Source organism: Melanaphis sacchari, unplaced genomic scaffold, assembly GCF_002803265.2.
Source record: "Melanaphis sacchari strain LSU unplaced genomic scaffold, SCAv2.0 Contig29_pilon_pilon, whole genome shotgun sequence".
NCBI classification, from domain to species: Eukaryota; Metazoa; Arthropoda; class Insecta; order Hemiptera; family Aphididae; genus Melanaphis; species Melanaphis sacchari.
In genome coordinates this window covers 572,406-591,258 of record NW_020271172.1, presented here as the reverse complement: position 1 = coordinate 591,258, position 18,853 = coordinate 572,406, and positions in this window count along the sequence as shown.

Genomic DNA, 18,853 nt, shown 5'->3' with positions numbered 1-18,853 from the left:
TAGCAACATTTAGACATGCTTTCTCTGCACAATCAATCTCTTTTCGTGCCACTTACTACAGTGTCCCGATTTTCATCTATATTCAATTTATCTATAGTATCTATGAATGTGTATTAAATAAAAGTCATGATATATATGTCATGCGTGTAAAATATTATTAGGCGCGTTGTAAACGAAGTTTATCTTGCGCAGCTGGACTGAGTCGGAGATGCTGTTGCAGTTCATTGCACCGAATAGTCCGAATTATTAAATAGACATACTTTCACCATAACATACTTATTGCTATATGATGATATTATTATTGGTCTATATTTAATATTAATATTATTATTTTGCAATACTCGTTTACCCTGCATTTACAACATTATTAGATAAAAAAACAATATGATCGAATAAGTAATTACTTTTATTTAACATAATATATAAACATCAGCACTACGGGGTGATCCATTTAATATAAGACACTCATTGTTTAACAAAACTTTTTTTGAAAAATATTTTTTATATAATTTCAAGACGGAACAAAACAACATTTTTAGAAAATTATTTTTTTATAATTTGTTATCGTAATACATTTTTACTCTTTTGATTGACGACATATATTTTTAATCAACAATTCTTAAGCAGAATATGATTCAGACTATTTCGATTTTTCAAAATTAAATTTCAAACGAGTAAAGTTTATTAGTATTATAAGTATTTTAGTGCTACAGTCAAACATAATCTGTCACTTGTTCCACTTGTAAAATATGCATATATTTTAAAATTATTATCATTCAAAAAACATTATGAAACAAAATACGAGAATGAATATATCATATAATTTCGAATAATGTACTGTATTAGTTATATTATTATGATTAAATTAATATTGTTAATTTATTAATCCGATAGTTTGAATTTATTTTTATCAAAACAAAACGTGCCGTAAAGTGGTATGAATAGGTGGTTCATGGCTTATGGAACCCATTATGTGTTTTAAAAAAATGATAATTTAAAATGTATATTATGTATTATTAATACTCGAACGTTTAAGTGTAGATACGTTCGGGAAATTGTGGTAAAATTGTTAATTTTAATTCAGACAAAAAAAATCAAAAAATATCCACCAACTGATGAAAAAATGATACTACTCAATGATTGAGTAAGAAAAATATAGTTTATTCGAGTATATGAAATGTATAGGTACTTATTTGACGTATTATTATAGATATTTGCAATTTGTGCATGTATTTACGATTCACGGGTCACACATATATTTATTATTAAAAGTAAATTGTTGATGTCGTTCTCTGAAACAGTTGGAGTTAAATATTTAGTATTTTAGTATTGTGTTGGGGTCTACGAGAAGTAAGAGGTAATATACACGCGAGAAGATGTTCAAACAACTTTATACATATCCAATGGATACTATTCATACTATTGTGTGAAAAAATTTTGCGCACAAAGTAACGTATATCCGTTCCCGCTCACACGCCATTGCAAAATGTATTATTATTATCCATCATGTTATAATCTTTATGTAGATACGTATATATAGGTATTCAGCACTAAGTTATAAGATTTTATATGCATAACAATAATTATTGGCGAGCTCGAGAAACTATTAAAAACGGAAACCGTGTATTAAAATAAAATATTATGTTTGTAATTAAGACACCGCGCGATGCGATCTATAGAAAATTACAATCATCGACCTGCGGAATCCAGAAACCCGAAATCACGGTCAAGATCAATTATATTATGATAATATTAACCTGCCTTAGTAGGTACACTGTATAATAATATATACCTACAGACAAACGAACCTGTTCGCCGCGCAGACCCAACGTCCTTGGCAATGATCGTATACGTAAACAGCGCTGTATTATTTCCTCGCCATAGAAAATCATAATAATATTATATTTATAACTATTATTTGTGCTAGAATTTAAATGCACTTTGTTCATTGTTGTTTGTATTTCAAAGTTAAATACATGACATTGTCATTTGTTTAAACGATAGTGTGTAAAATATCAATTGACTATTTTAATTCATTGAATGAGAAAAAGAAATTATAAATTTAATTTAGGTAATCGTTGATTTTTAGGTATTTTTTTCATAATAAATTTATTCTGCATGCGTACATTCAATCGGGGTTTTAATACTTTTTACGGTAAAAAGGAATTTTTAATTTTATTATAACATTTTAATATAAAAAAAAAAGAATAGAATATTATAAGGTACATCGTAAATAATATATTATCTATATATTATAGTATTTTTTATTTTTATATGGAAATAGTAATTTTTCACCAAATTAAATAAAAAAAACATTTTTTTCAGAATACAATTCTGAACAAAAAATGCATCATTTTTAAGCAATCCTGCAAAAAGTGAAACTTTGAATGTATTAATTAAATAATAATGTGCATTGTGTACATTTTTATAAGCGTTTAAATTTAAAATTTTTTTAAATCGTAAAACCTCAAAAACTTTTAAATTATGTTATAGTTATAAACTTATAAACATTTTCTTTTTATATCTAAGATTTGAAAATTTATCACAAGATTTTTCAAATATATTTCTACCTACAAAAAAAAATAAGTTTATCGAAACGTCACATTATTTATTATGCGTGTTTGTTGATCAAATTTTTACAAAGTTGGAAGTTCTTCAATAAATTAACTATATTTTTTTCAAACGATTTCTAATATTTTCTTGTAATTCAAAAACAAATAACCGTAGATAAATTTTCATCAAATATTTAAATAATTATTTTCTGTGCATGATAACATTTTTAAAGGATTTCGTTCTTTTTTAGCTTTTTTTTTTTAAATTTATAGCCATTTTAAATTTTAAATTGTTTTGTTTTATTTCTATAAAAGATTTTGTTCGGTCAAAACCCTTAGAATTTAATATTAAATCCCACACATAAGTATTGTTCTTATAGGTATATAAATATATTTATAACACATAGACATAATTTATTTTTATAAGCAATATTTGAAGTTTAAATTTTAATAAAATTCATCAAAACTACAAACATTTTAGTACATATTATTATATACATTATAAGATCGTCTCCGCTTATAAAAATCGTTTTTCGCATATAAATGATGCATCATTGAATTAAAATTTAACACGCCCATCACAGTAACTCGCCTGTACTCAACTGTACAAAAAATAAATATGAACCATATTTTTGTACAAACAAAAATTAATGATGATTCATTTTATAAGAGCATAAAGTCGATTTTTTCGAGTATTTTTATGTACATTTTGTTTGTTTTGTGAATAACATTTTCAGCAACAATTATTCCTATAAGCGTAAGTAATGGGTACATAATGTCATGTATAGGACATACCAAGTGTTTATACTGTTTAGACGACGGCGACGCTCGATTTATTCTTCAACGAGTCCGACACGCGATATTGTCATGATTTACGAACCGTCTATAATATTCTATACCGGCTGTATCGTTTATAACACGTTTGTATAATATGAGTTGAGCGCGGAAGTAGAACGGTGTGACGGGATGGACGTGAGGAGAAGAGTGGCTATAACTGGTTCGCCGCAGTTCGCCGAGCGCGGTCAGCCGGTTGGTTTCTTGCATAATTTTTTGTACTATTTATTTTTTAATATGATACAAATATGTATACAATACCTGTAATACAAACGATCACTTACACATTACCTATGGTATATGTACTGAGTGTAAGAGGTAGGTACCTAGGTTAGGTTAGGTACAATATAAAATGTTGATATTATGTACCAGTATATACTTATATTTAATACTGTTCAGCAAACGGCTGTGTTCCTGGTTCAAGTTTTGTTGTTTATAGAATGAAAAAAAAAAATCAGGAAATTATCGAATAATATGTTTACAATTTCATATGTATACAGTGATACACAGTTAAATCGATAAAAACTACTTCAGTCGACATAAACTTAAAAAACCGGATTAAGATTTTTGAGATCTCGGTGCCAAATGTTATACGAGTATAGCCTCAATATGAAATTTAAAAAAATTTGTTTTGTCATATTTTTCTTTTCATAAAACATTAAAAAATATACTACTTATGTATAATAATACTTATTCAAATTAACTATATTTTTTCAAGCTTTTATATCATATTATCGTCTACACTTTAAATTTATTGACTATAAAAAAGTGCGATCATAAATATTAATAATATTAAGCTCCAAGAAGAAATTAATAAGTATCAAAATGTGCTTTGTTTTAAAAATTAAGAATTTTCTTTTTAAATTAATATTTTTATCGGTATTGGGTATTTTCTTTTATGTATAATATTTAATAACTAATAATTAAAATATAATAAATTATATTATATGGTACAAATTAGAGGCCTCTAAAAAATCTTAAGTGGTAATTCATAAGCCATGCCCTCTTTAATCTAGACTTAAAGATACATGATTATAAAATTACTACTTCATTATTATTGTCTTAAGTGATATTTACTGTATTATAATGTAGCTATACTATTTAAAATACGAATGAATATTAATTAATATATAATAATATAATTTGCCACATTGATAAAAAATTGATCTTTTTTAGATACAAAATGTATTAGTAACTTATAACTTTCATAAAGACAAGATACAATGTATAATTAATATAAATTAAGAAAATATTGAACGATGATTCGAGTCTTTGAATACTCAATATATTACCGATAACCCGATAAAAAGAACTCATAAGTCATAACACTCATAACAATAGAGCAATTTTAATATTATTAATTTTATTGTTTTAACATAATATTCTAATGACATATAAACTAGAAAAATATCGATTCACTATAATGCATTAGTTATGTTTCTTAGCTAATAGGATCCGTTGTTTTTATATTTTGTAATAATTTCAAAAAATTTCACTAAAAAACTTGTATACGATCAATATAATATAAATTATATAGTAAAATAAAAATAATTAAAAACCGTTCGACAACATTTCAGACTTATTCATAATACTCGTATGATTACATTAACGTTTAAAATATTAAATTATTATCTTTTTGAAAAACCGAAAACTGCAGCATCGAAATATTTTTGTAGGTTCTACTAGTATAGTAAGTATCTTTTCTTTTTTTTTTTATAAATTTTAATTACAACTTCATAGTTATTTTTTAAACAATCTAAAAATTGTTAACTCTTATTAGTTTTGTAAGCACCTGTATTAAATATGTCTATGGAACTCTAATGATTTTATGAACAAATATTATATTTTTTTATAATTAAACAATTAAGTTAGGTAATAGGTATTAGGTAATATTATTCAGGATAAGTTAAAATATTTATGTCACAATGCAATTCTTAAAAATTAATTTTAAATATTCTGTTGTAATTTTTAAAGGATATCTGGTTATTACTTATTACGTCGCCAGATTAAAAAAAAAAAAAAACGAAATAATAATTTGGCAAATTATTATAACTTTTTTTTTTCATTTACTAATCACCACAAGGGTGAACTTTTTTTGAAATACTTTATACTCTCAACAGTGCAAATAATTTACTAATAAATCAATACCACATTATTTCCATGCCCTGCTCGAGAAATATAAACATTTAAATACAAACCTTTTTTTGAAGATTTTACTTCCAAGCCCAACTGATATCCATTATACTTGAAACTTGTGCAAGATCTGCCTTCATTATTGTCGAATCCGCGCAGGTATTAGAATATAGAAAGGGATAAAGAAATGTCATACCTCTGATTCATAGTATTGCTGTCTACAGTTAAAATCGATTTAATCGTTCAGGACGCTTTTCCATCGCTTTTTGTTTTTTATAATGTTATTTAGTTTTCAGTTCATCATAATTTTGAGGCAACTCGGATAGTGGAATCCCTCTCTAATAAATAATAAAAACTTAAGCCACTAATGTGTTATGAAAGCGCTTTTCACACTTTTTTAAAGTAATGGATAAAATTACTATGATGACGTAGAATTTATATAGTATGTATATTCAATCTTGTATAACATAATACCATATGGCTAAGAGTAGATACGGTATTTTTATTTAATTATTTTTTAGTTTGAATGGGCACCACGAGCAACGATGAAACGGTGATGTTATATTAAAATTTCTCAACTGCTATAATAATAGGTGATAATATTTTTCTCCTTTTTGTAGAATTTACGAGAACAAAAACTTTTTTTTTATTGCAAATGGTATGAAAAAACTTTGAGAAAAATTGTGTTTATTGTTAGATGGTATCCAGTCATATAAGATGCATTAGGTACTTTATCATTGTGTATAAAGACAAATTTAATAAAAAAATACCAATTTCAAAGCATCGTGTTATATAAATAGACATTATTTTATTTTTTCAGGCCCGGAGAGTAGATTTGGTGGTCGCCAAGCAACAGAGGCTGTATATTTTTGTATGCGGCCGCCGACAACGTGACGCTTATTCCGAGTGTAGGTATTACGGCGATAGTGAGCTTCCAGCCGAGTTTAAAAATTAAATATAAAACGTTAAAAACTAATAATAATAATATAGAGCTTTCTTATTGTTTTCTGCACGTTTGCTTTAAACATTGAGTACAATGGCTGTAGCCATTTTCCTTTAAAAAATATAAGCCTTGTCCTTTACTTTTCATTTTCCTTCAATAAGAAATTAAGAACAAGTATATTTTATACAATTTTTTCAAATTTACTTATGATAAATTATTAATAACTATATATTTGTTAGAATTACAGAAAATTTTACAACAAATGAATATTTGTTAAAAGAAAATATATTATACAGATAAGTAATTATTTTACTTTTTGTAATTAGCTAGATTTATTAAATTGCAAATTTGTGGCCAGAACGGAATCAGCAACCGATAAAACGCATTGTTAATATGATATTCTTAACTGCGACTATACTCTCTCTTCGTTATATATGAATATGATTCACAACACTATAACTGGTGCTGGATATATTATCAGCTAAATATTTTAAAATTTGTACATAATTTTAATCCAAAAATATGTTTGGAAAAAATTGGAAACTAACCTTTTTTTTGTGATAAAAAATGGATCAACCTAGAGTATTATGTAGAAGTTTTATACAAATTTTACTTTCGCAGGATAGGTATTCAAACAAAATTCATGAAATAACCTTTATTTTTTTTTTGTTTGGAAAAACACTTTTGTTTTTAAAGAATATTATAATAGGTGAACTCATTTTGTAGCAATAAACTTAAAATTATTTATAAACAAATAACAATATACAGGTGTCAGGTACAGGTCATTAATAATAATACCTAACTAATCATAAATAAACGAGCATAAACATTTTTAATAATTTTGACATAAGAAAGATCTTAAAAAAAAAAAAAAATTGTACTAAACAGAATTAGAAAAATAATATATTGACGATAACGCAGTTAGACACTAATTATAGTGATGTGAATTTTACGTAAACAATTTTCTGAAAATTAATTGAATAATTTACCTATCGATAAAATTATTAAATTTACAATAAAATTGGTAAATTTCTATTAAACATTAATTTATTGTTTAAAGTATTTATAAAAATTCAATTTTGTAACAATTATTGTCATGATAATATGTAAAAACAGACGGTAAGAAAAATATAAAATAAAACAATAATTGTTGATCCCTTCAAGCAACATAATATTCATTAATTAAAATATTTAATTACCAATTATCGGTCATTATAATTTTATGAAAATCTCAAATTGTAATATAATCTTAATCTAATGATAGATTATTGTCAAAATAATTCGTATTGATAAAAAATAAAAGTTTGCACAAATCATGTGATCACGTATCAATAATTAATAAAACAATAAAAAATATACGATTTAAAATTTATTGTTTTTTTTAAATTTACCATACCATTAAAGTTTTATACTGTAAATTTATAAGAGTCACGTCACTGAACACTAACATAACTTTTTAAATTGAAACATTAAAATGTAATAATTAGACATATTTTTATCTACAACTGTATATATAGACGATGAAGTGAAAACGATAAAATATACATTTTCCCTAAGGCTTCGTATAAATGAAATTGTTTAAATATAAATAAACACAAAGCCTGAAACGTGGCGAAAACTCAGAAAAATAAACACGTTTAATGCATCCATTTTACTGTTTGGATATTTGGTCGGTAACATATAGTATACTAGTATATGATATTATATTAAATTAAACAACTTTTTAATAAGTCCAGTGTTTATACAATATTCGAATACAAACATTAATTGTTTTCAGAATAAATAACATTTTGTGAACGGTCACTTAAATTAAGTCAATAAATACACACCAAGTGCTTTGTTAACAATAACACTGACCGGAAGCTTAAATTTATATTTATCATAGTTCATAACTGATTTGTTTTTGTTTTTTTTTGTTTTTATTTACCTTAGCCCTTAAGCACAATAGTTTTTCACCGTGTGTGTGTAGAAAACGATTCATTGAAATATAAAACACTTATAATAGCTGTTATTTTCAAAATGATTGGCCAAATTACATGCAGAGCGTCGGAATAGCGGTCACTCAGTGTGTGTCGTATTTATAATTTACTGGATGTTTAAAATATGTTTAATCATTTTTTTAATAGATGAATATCTTCAACCAAAGTTTTATGCACGAAATCGATTCGACCTTGAGTAATATAACATTGGTAATTCGTAAACTTGTATGACACTTCGACTATCATCACATGCGTGGTAATGTATTTTATATCACATTAACAGTTAATAAAGGTAAATAATATATTAATATTATTTGCAGTTTTATCACATATATTGTAGAAATAAAAACAACTTTCAAACTGATGAGTACATTGTATAATGTATATATATCAATACATATATCATAGGTATATTAAAGGAAAATTAGTTTTTCTTCTTTTCTATGATAGTTATACAATTTGGACAATGATAGAACTATAACAATACATTAATACTACAATCATATGATGTCATAACAAAATAAAATTATGGAATTCGAGATCTCCACTACAACAGTCAACGTGGAAAAATATTTTGATCCCAACAAGTTTATACGTATTATGGCCTTTTAAAGACAAGTGTAATAATTATTAATTTATTCATATTGTTTTCAAAATATAAGTTTACACGATCTAAAATTGAGAAACGTATTCGTATGAAAAATTCAAATCAGTTTAGTCAGGCCCTATTTTTATGTGCACTACGACACAACGACACACAATGTGCACCACGAATGTACAAGTGTGCACTACGATTTGAACGTGTGTGCTCTACGGTCTATAAAGCAAAAATTAAATAATATGCCAGCTACTAGAAAATATGAGTATTTCCTGAATTTTTTAAATTTAAATTATATTAAATTATAATTTCTTTCTATTAATTTTCAAATATTGTTATCAGTCAAAAGTATTTTGTTGTTGTATTAAATTATTATATCCATATATATTTATGTAATACATTTCTTTTTCCAAGATAGTAGCAAGAATTTTCGTTTAAAGCAGTAAAATTAAGTGTGCAGTCCAAAATTTTACAAATAATATGGCCTGAGTTTAGTGTGAAAATCAGCATTATAATTCAATAATACCCATACTCATACTGCTTTGTGATTTCAACACAATAGTTTCGATCGATTATAACATCATAATATACGCGTGTAAGGTTAACTGTATTGATTTTTATCGCTACCTATCAAAACCAAAAGTTGAAAAAAACATTAATCTTATAAATTATATTAATCATCTTAATATAGGCCTATCATGTAAATATATTTAGATACACCAGTCATTCCACGTTATTTGACTCGTGTAGTCGTATCTATCCGTTTTGATCATGACTTTCGATTTATATAATGGTTACTTGTAATTACCTAGTCATTACTATATACCGTCTATACCAGAATTAATTTTAATCTATTTTTATATATATATATACTATTATCATTAATTTAAGTATTTTATTGATTTTTTAATCACATGTTTTTTAGATTCTTTTTAGTGCAATGTAAATTTGAATACACATTGAAATTAAATAGTCAACATACCTGACATTACTTGTTCTTAATTCAAGTCAACTCTAAATAAACTATTATTTATATATACCTATGTAGCTATGTACAATGTAGATATATTATGATCCGGAAGCAGGGACACTGAACTAAATTTTATTTTAAGGGGCAATAGAATCCAAAAAGTACCTACTCACCCATCAATTAAAGCAGTACCGTTAGGAGCTTTACTACTACCTATATAAAACACAAGTTATTATGAATAATTATAATTATTAAAAATAAGTTGTGGTATTATGTTCACAAACAGGCGCCAACCTCGAACAATTAAGAAATTACGTCATACAATAATTATTTTATTTGTAAACAAACTATTACGGAAATATCGACTACAAGTAATAGACAGTTAATAGAAGTTAGAAGAGTAATAGGTAAAATAATAATGTGTATACACAATATACTTCATAAAATAGGTTTATCTAAAATACTGATTAACAATATTATTTTCTAATCATAATACTCAAGTTTGCTTAACACCCACCCACCTTTTCAAACAGGATAAGCGGTTGCCCCCTTGATACACGGGTTCGGCGCCAGTGTTCATAAGTACCTAATTAATAAGCACACGTATTGTAGTAAACCCAAAATCCCAAGTAATTATTCTAGTTATTATTAAATAATAAATTATACATAAAGTTTAATTTATGCTAACAATACTAATGTAGGTATTGATAGTTTTACGGAGAATAGGTAAAGCCTAAATCAAAAGGTAAAAACAACAAGTTATATAATATTATTATATATGTATAATAATATATATAATATAATAATATATATAATTTTATGTATTATGTAATTTAAGCTGATAAATAATGTAGGTTAGGCGAAATAACGATCGCTACAATAGTTTTACGAGGAATAGGTAAAGCCTAGATCAAGAAGCGAAAACAACAAATTGCTTTCACTATTTGCATAAAAAATATATTAAAGATTAGAATATGGGATCATCACGTCACCATACGTCATTGATAGGGCCCATAAATACGGATAGAGCACCTAAAATTAGTAGAGAAGTTAGTTAACTGTAGACTTATACACAAAAAGTTTATGATTAGAGTTAGGATGTTGATGATTTAAAAAAACACAAAAATGACCTAAAAAACACACAAAATGCCCTAAAAATGTCAAAAAATGACCTTAAAAGTTATCTAAAATATTAATTAAGTAAGTTAAAAAACTTATTTATAAATAATAATTTTTATTAGAGATATGGGTATAATAATGGGTGTAATAGTACATAGAAGCATTTAAATAATTTATAAATAAATTTCAATATTAAAAATAAATTAAAAATTAAAATATAAATAAAAAAAAAATGATATTAAAAATATTTGCGTAACATATTTTGTGTAACATTTGCCCTAAAATCTATAATTTGTGAAAAATGCCCCACATTGTATAAAAAGTACAAAAAAATGCCCTAAAAAATGAAAAAATGACTTAAAATGTTAAAAAAATGCATTTATAGCTAAAAATGCAAAAAATGCAAAATAAAATTAGAATATTTTGCATCAAGGGAGCATGAAACAAATTTTTAGCAAGGATAGCATTGTACAAAATAAAAGGAAAAAAAATGCAAGAGTCATTAACATCCTAACTCTACTTATGATAGTGAGTATTAGTTTTATTTTTAAATTGTTTTGAAGTTGTACAAATAAAATATACATTTTTATTTATCACTTGTAAAGTGAAGTGTTTTTTTTATTTTCAATATACCTACTTTCCTCAATACGTTTCAAGATTACGTCGAACGTGCTACTTCATTCAAATAATAATCGTGGTACCGATCGTAGTATCATGCACAGTAATCACTACAGTATTCTCTATACATGAATAATTATAAGTATACTATAGGTATACCTATAATTTTATGTGTGAATGACTGTGTTGTTAAATATTTTTATTATTAAGTACTTAGATATTATAAATTATAAGTAATAATTAAAACAATAAATAATAACAACATGTAGTTTTAAGTGCTTAAATATTTTTTTTAAATTTTACAATCAAATTGACTTACGATATGATAATTGAATAAACGAAAAAAACTTTTGAAAAAAAGTTATATTTCAGATAGCATCGCATGCTTATTTATGCCGTACTGCGATAATTCGACATTGACTTACAAATGAATAACTATCATATTGTATTCATATATGATATAAAATACTAAAATATAAATATATTTTAATATAATAATAAACGATACGTTTTTGATATAAATTAATGCAACTTTAGCGTATTATTGTTAATGGTTAAATAAAAATATAAACTACTAATTTCAATATAAAATAAATGGCAATATATATAGACTATATAATATATGTATTTATATGCTTTTTAATATAATACTATATGTATGTATAGGCTGACAGATTGTCTCCGCTTATAATATTTTCATTAGTAGTCACATTCGGTGAGTATATTATATTGTACACTATGTACATAAAGTACAAAATATTGTACAAATATTATAACGACTGATTATTATTGATAGGTGTTTTAATCTAATATTGTGTTATACAAACATAACAAGCAAATATACGTATATAACAGTCTTACAAAGTATTTACTACAATATTATATTCGGGTATTATCCATCTGACAACAGTATGTCAGCGTATATATAATAAATTGTGCAATGGATGAGACAACATCGTCGGTAAATGGATTTTACTGTTCAACGCGATTATTCTGAAGCACCTATATGATAAATAAATACAAGTATGAATGTATAATGTTTATTCTATATTTTGTAATACTAAAATACTGTGGATATAAATTGTACTTTATTTGGAGTGTCAAAATCAATTAAATAATAATTGATTTATCGTGTTCCATAACAAGATTGTTGATTTATATTTAAGCCTTCACCTTAGGGCTCTGAATTAGTAGAATGGTTTTATTTTATTTATTATTTCAAATAATAAAATAATACGTAATACGTTATTTTTAGTTTACTATAAAACATATAGTACAGTATCCTTGACACAACGTTATAATTAGATACTAATAAATTCAATTTTGTAATTTTTTTTTTTTTAGTTTTTAGACATCAGGTCTTATTTTGGCTTTTTCAAGTCATTTTTTTCTTTTCTATTATTGTTTTTGATATTTTTAATAATACTTATGAATCAAAACTTTTTACACACGTTTTATGAATTATTGTTTAATTTCCATTTTTTTAATTATTTTACAATTTCTGTAAGTATGTATATGTTAGATTTAATTGATAATATCTTAAATTCAAAATATTTTTCACTTGTTGTAGATTTTCATACTTTTTTAATCATTATTTCTTGGTATGTTTTAATACCTACATTTTATATGGATGATTTTGTGATTTCGATGAATTTTATTTACAGCCCTTTCTCGTCTACATGAATCATATGGACAATAGACATACTAATGTCTCGTCAATAGATATGACGAATAATTTATAATGTAACAGTTGATAGCACGTACATTTGAAAAAAAAAAGTAATTATCAAATTAAACTCAAGTAGACCATTCCCACTACTCAATTATTTGACGAATATATAATATATTTTTTGGACTCATATGGTTTATCTGCAGCAATCCGTGAAAAGTAGCGATAATAGACAATAGTAAATAACGAATGCCAAATACTCGTATATCAAATATTCGTACGAATATTAAATTTTATTATATATTATTATGTTACCATCAAATAGCAATATTGATAGTGAATACTAGTTAAACATAATAGTCAAGGAATCCCAACTATAAAATGACAGTTGTTAGCATCGAACAGAATGTTACGTTTAATTTAAAATAAATAATAATAATATAACATATTCAATGATATTAATAGTTTATAATATAATATATTATATTAAAAAAAATATATTATAATAATATGTCGTGAATTTTTTCATAAAATATACGTACGTTCATTACGGTCTTTTGTTCTCTATTTTTTTGAAAAAAAATTTATAAATTTTTTAATAATTTAACTTTTATATAAAGTCATCCATTTTAAATATATGCGCTATTATAGTTGATCACAACGATAAATTTATGTATATCCAGGTATAATAAACTATAAATTATAAAATTATATAAGTACGCAATATTATTATTGACGAATAACAATAATAGGTAATATTCAAGCGCAATGTTTAACACAAATTCATACATTTAAAGCTGTAACGAATTCGATGAGAACAAATTATTATTGCGTTAACGAATTATGGTAATTGGTTAAGTTAGATCTTTAACAGCTCCATTAATTCATTAATAGACTGCAGTTTTTGTGTCTGCCGTGTCGTCGGTTACAATAAAGTATAGTTATTAAACTTACGGGCTCGTTGTTTTGTCTATAGTTATCTACTTTTCTAAAAAAAACTACTTTTCCATTTACTACCAGTATAATATAATATATACTTATATTTTCAACTACAAACAAATTTTAGTTTTTAGATATTGATAACCCGTTGAAGTAAGAATTATAATTTTATACTATAGAACAGGGGTGACCACTAACCTTAACTTTGGGAGCCGCAAATTTATAAAGCTAATTTGAGGCGAGCCGCATTGTAAAGCGATGTTTATGAAATGAAGACACATTTTTGGCTACACATACTAAAAGCACCGCCGCCGTGCCAATCTATACCTAATAACGACTGTAATGATAATGAAATCGATGGCAATAAAAATGCTATCTAACGTTTCTAACGATTCAAACAAATTTTTAATTTATTAATTTTAGTTTAAATTTAGTTCAAGAGCCGCACGAAACTAATTTAAGAGCCGCATGCGGCTCGCGAGCCTCGTTGTGGCCACCCCTGCTATAGAATATATAGATAACATTTTTTTATTCCCAATCATTCCTTTTCTCTATTAATAGAAAAAATGAATTAAATTATGTTCACAATATTTCTATAAATGAAAATTAACAATGAATAAAGTGTAATTGTGATTTCATCTTTTATTAATTTTAATTTGTATTAAAGTTTATGAGAAACAAGTACATATACATTCATCACAGTGGAAGGTTAAGCAAGTTTTCAAATTAACAGTGTAAAACTGTAAAAAAAAATTAAGGTACCTCTGGTTCCTACAATTTATAACAAAATAAAATTTTAAATATTCTTGAGACTAGGGTTTTTATTTTATTTTTTTTTGTAATAACATTTTGCAATATTTAATATATGCATTAATTTTTTATTTAATTTGTAACTATTACTCATTTTGTATTTTGGTTATTTTTAATTAATAACCAATTACCTAAATATTTTCGTTTAAATTAATGTTATTTTAAAAATCATTGATAATTTTCAATAACTTTTCGATGCACATATTTGTTCATATAGTAAAGGATTGCTAAAATCTGAAAACTAAATTTGTTGAGATGGAAAATGCAAGCACAATAATATATTATTTTTTTGGCCGTAAATGGTAACACTTGTGTATAACTATATAACATTATAATATTACATTGACAATGACATAGTTAAAAACAATTAATACGGTGATGATAATAGGATATTAAAGAACATCGCATAACCTCAAACAAATACTAAGGCATTGTCACCTTTATATTTATTATCTGTGCAAATGTAAAAATTATTGTGTTGCCTTTATTTTATTAATAAAATTACCATAACATATAGACAGGTGACGGCTATATAATAATATTTATAACATTATTAATAATATTATTATACGATGCCATATAAGTGCCATCGTGTTATCTGTCGCTCAAAATGATTATTGTTCAATGTTGTAGTATTTGATCGGTAATGATGGATAATAATAATAAAAAGTATCATTATAAGGTAGACACCATTAAATTATTTTTTAACAATTGCCGGTTTAGCAATTGTGCGTGAAAACAAATAATTTTCAAGACATATCATGATATAACTCATGCAAAAACGATAGACTGTTACACCAATACCATCGGTTTTCTGAAATACGGTTACAGAGACTAAAATAATAAATCTAGTAAAAACAATTATTTTTCCTTATTTCTATCACAAAAATAAATTAAGTAACTAAATAAATAAAATCGCATTCAACGGACATGTATTATTTCCTATTTTATACTTTGTATTTCAAAATATTTAAATGCATATCTTAAAAATTTAGTATATTGGTTTAGGCAAGTGTTTATTTATTAAAACTATGATTTACAAAGATAAATAAAAAAAAGAAATTGAAGTTAAGTTGTATTGTAAAAAGTAAAAACCTAATAATACAACTTTCATATTGAAATTTGCAATTAGTTTTTGTGGCGGATTAACGTATAGGCCAAGTAGGCCCGGGCCTATGGGCATTTTAATTTTAAATCATATAAAAGACGCTGTCTATGACGTCTAGTACAAGTGGCAAAAATACGAAATTGATGTTCCCTTGTAATAGTTTTGAAATAATTGATTGAAGATATTTTTGTTATCAATCTGTATTTTGTTGATAAAGAACGGGTTTTTTGTTTAACAAATCTGCAATTTCGTTTTCTAGCGTTTGAACTCGAAGTGTATGTGTTTTCAGTTATCAGTTTTCTGAATTTATTTACATGTATTATATATATATATATATATTTCATTTTTAAAATAAGCAAAACTATTTCTTAATATTTACTTTATAATTATTGTAGAATGCAATAATGCATTAAGATTAAATAATCAACAAGCTAAACACTGTAAAACTATTGCTTTGAAATTTTGAATATTTTAAGTGGTTTAATTAAGTGGTTATTTTACTATTTATATATTTATGATTTTTTAACATTATTATTATATTATTAAAAAAAAAATAATTTAAATATTTATTTAATATTATAGTTATATTCAAATTTAGAAAAGTTAGTGAAATTAATTAACTGATTTATTTATAAAAAAGTTATTTTTAATTTTATTCTTATATAATGTCTCTAGATAATAGGTATAATTAAACATTTTCTATACAAATGTATTACTATTACAAAATTTCTGATACATTTTAATAGAAAATTATGCATAGAAAACTGTACTTAATTTTCAAACTTTAAGTGTGAATATTAAAAATGTTTTTTTTTTTTTTATTTGTATAATTTTTCTTGCCTTCCTTGTCTTCAATTATTTGCTAAAAGATAAAATAAAAAGAAATAAATCTTTATAAAATATGCAACATTTTTTTTTTAAATTAAAATTCTAAATATTTAATTACTATTGTTTTTCTGAGTTTTATATCATTTTTAATTTAACTAAATTATGTTTAAAAAATAAATTGTGTAAACAAGTTATATAAGAAGTTTTTTATAAGTTTATCAGGGAAAAAGAGTTTTTGTTACTTGTTGATAAACAAAAATTTATTTTTAGGGTGTTATTTTATACGGGCCTAGGGGCAACAATTCTCTTAATCCGGCATTGATTAAAGTTAACATCATATAAAAAATACAAAAAGTATAAGTATATACATATTATTACAATATGTAATTAGCGATCTGTTTTTTTTAACTTTTTAACCGCTGTGTAATGTTTTTTAACTTTTAGGTATAAATTAATTAAATACTTTTTAAGTTGCAATATTGTATACTTGCACAATAAACACTTTGGTATTTCCACAGCATAATTTCACAGTTAATTAAGACTAAATATGTTGAAATATAATACAAAAACACGTATTAATATACATCATCTTAATATTACAGAGTAGGTATACCTATCGGTTTGCTTATTATTGTATTTGTAAAGTGCTACACCAGGAAATAATTGTTTGTAACATATATAAATAATTATTAGTTAAATAATAATACGCTTTTCTGTAAATAATAATAATAACCATCATTATTATAATAACATAAATGTGATTCATGGTATGTATAAATACAATAAATGTTATATTAGTTATATAAATTTTGTACAACTATATAGTTATAATGCTATTTTATTTTACGTTCAATACACATATTATTATACAGCAGCACAAAATATGCGCTGTAAAATAGTTAGAATGATGTATTATATTATACTTACATTTTTGTTGTATAACTTGTAAGGATATTGGCGTCGTCGAGATGATCGAAGAACAGTAAGTATCGTCTATAACGACACCGGTTGTAACGACAAATCAGGTAAAACAACATTCATTTCAAGGTCCTGAAAAAATTTCCTTTATATTATATTAATTTTATGTACAAAACCACTGATTACAACACCCATAAAAAACCAATGACATATAAATCGGAGCAAATATAAATATTTGAACTAGAGATAACTATTTCACGTATTTGCGTGAAATTAACATTCAAATAATATATTTATATATAAAACCACGTAAATAAAAAATCAGTGACATACAGATAAAAATAATTTTATACGTATTAATATTTTTTAATACAAACTTCAAGTTCATAATACCGATAAACATTTTAATCTGACAATAAACTAAATTATAATTTTACAAAATCCACATTATATTTAATATAAATAATTATATATTTGACACAAATAAAAATCCGTGAGACAAAACTGAAACACTAATAGTAAATTCACACGTTTTGTTGGTAAACATAAATTCAAAATTTTCACTCATCTGGACTTTGTGTTCATGTACGCATCAATTCAAGTTATTAATCGAGATCTATAATTTAAACCGTGTATAACGATTAAAGGCTGCATAATATTATGATTTCTATCTCATTTGTTCGTCTAAAACTCTAGTATTCATTAATACTCATATTCATTAATATTCTCTAACATCTCATTACAATGTGTCTTTAGATTAGTTTCAACAACGTGAAATAACACGGGATAAAATCACAAATACTAGTGATGATATTTTAACACTGTCGGTGTTTGA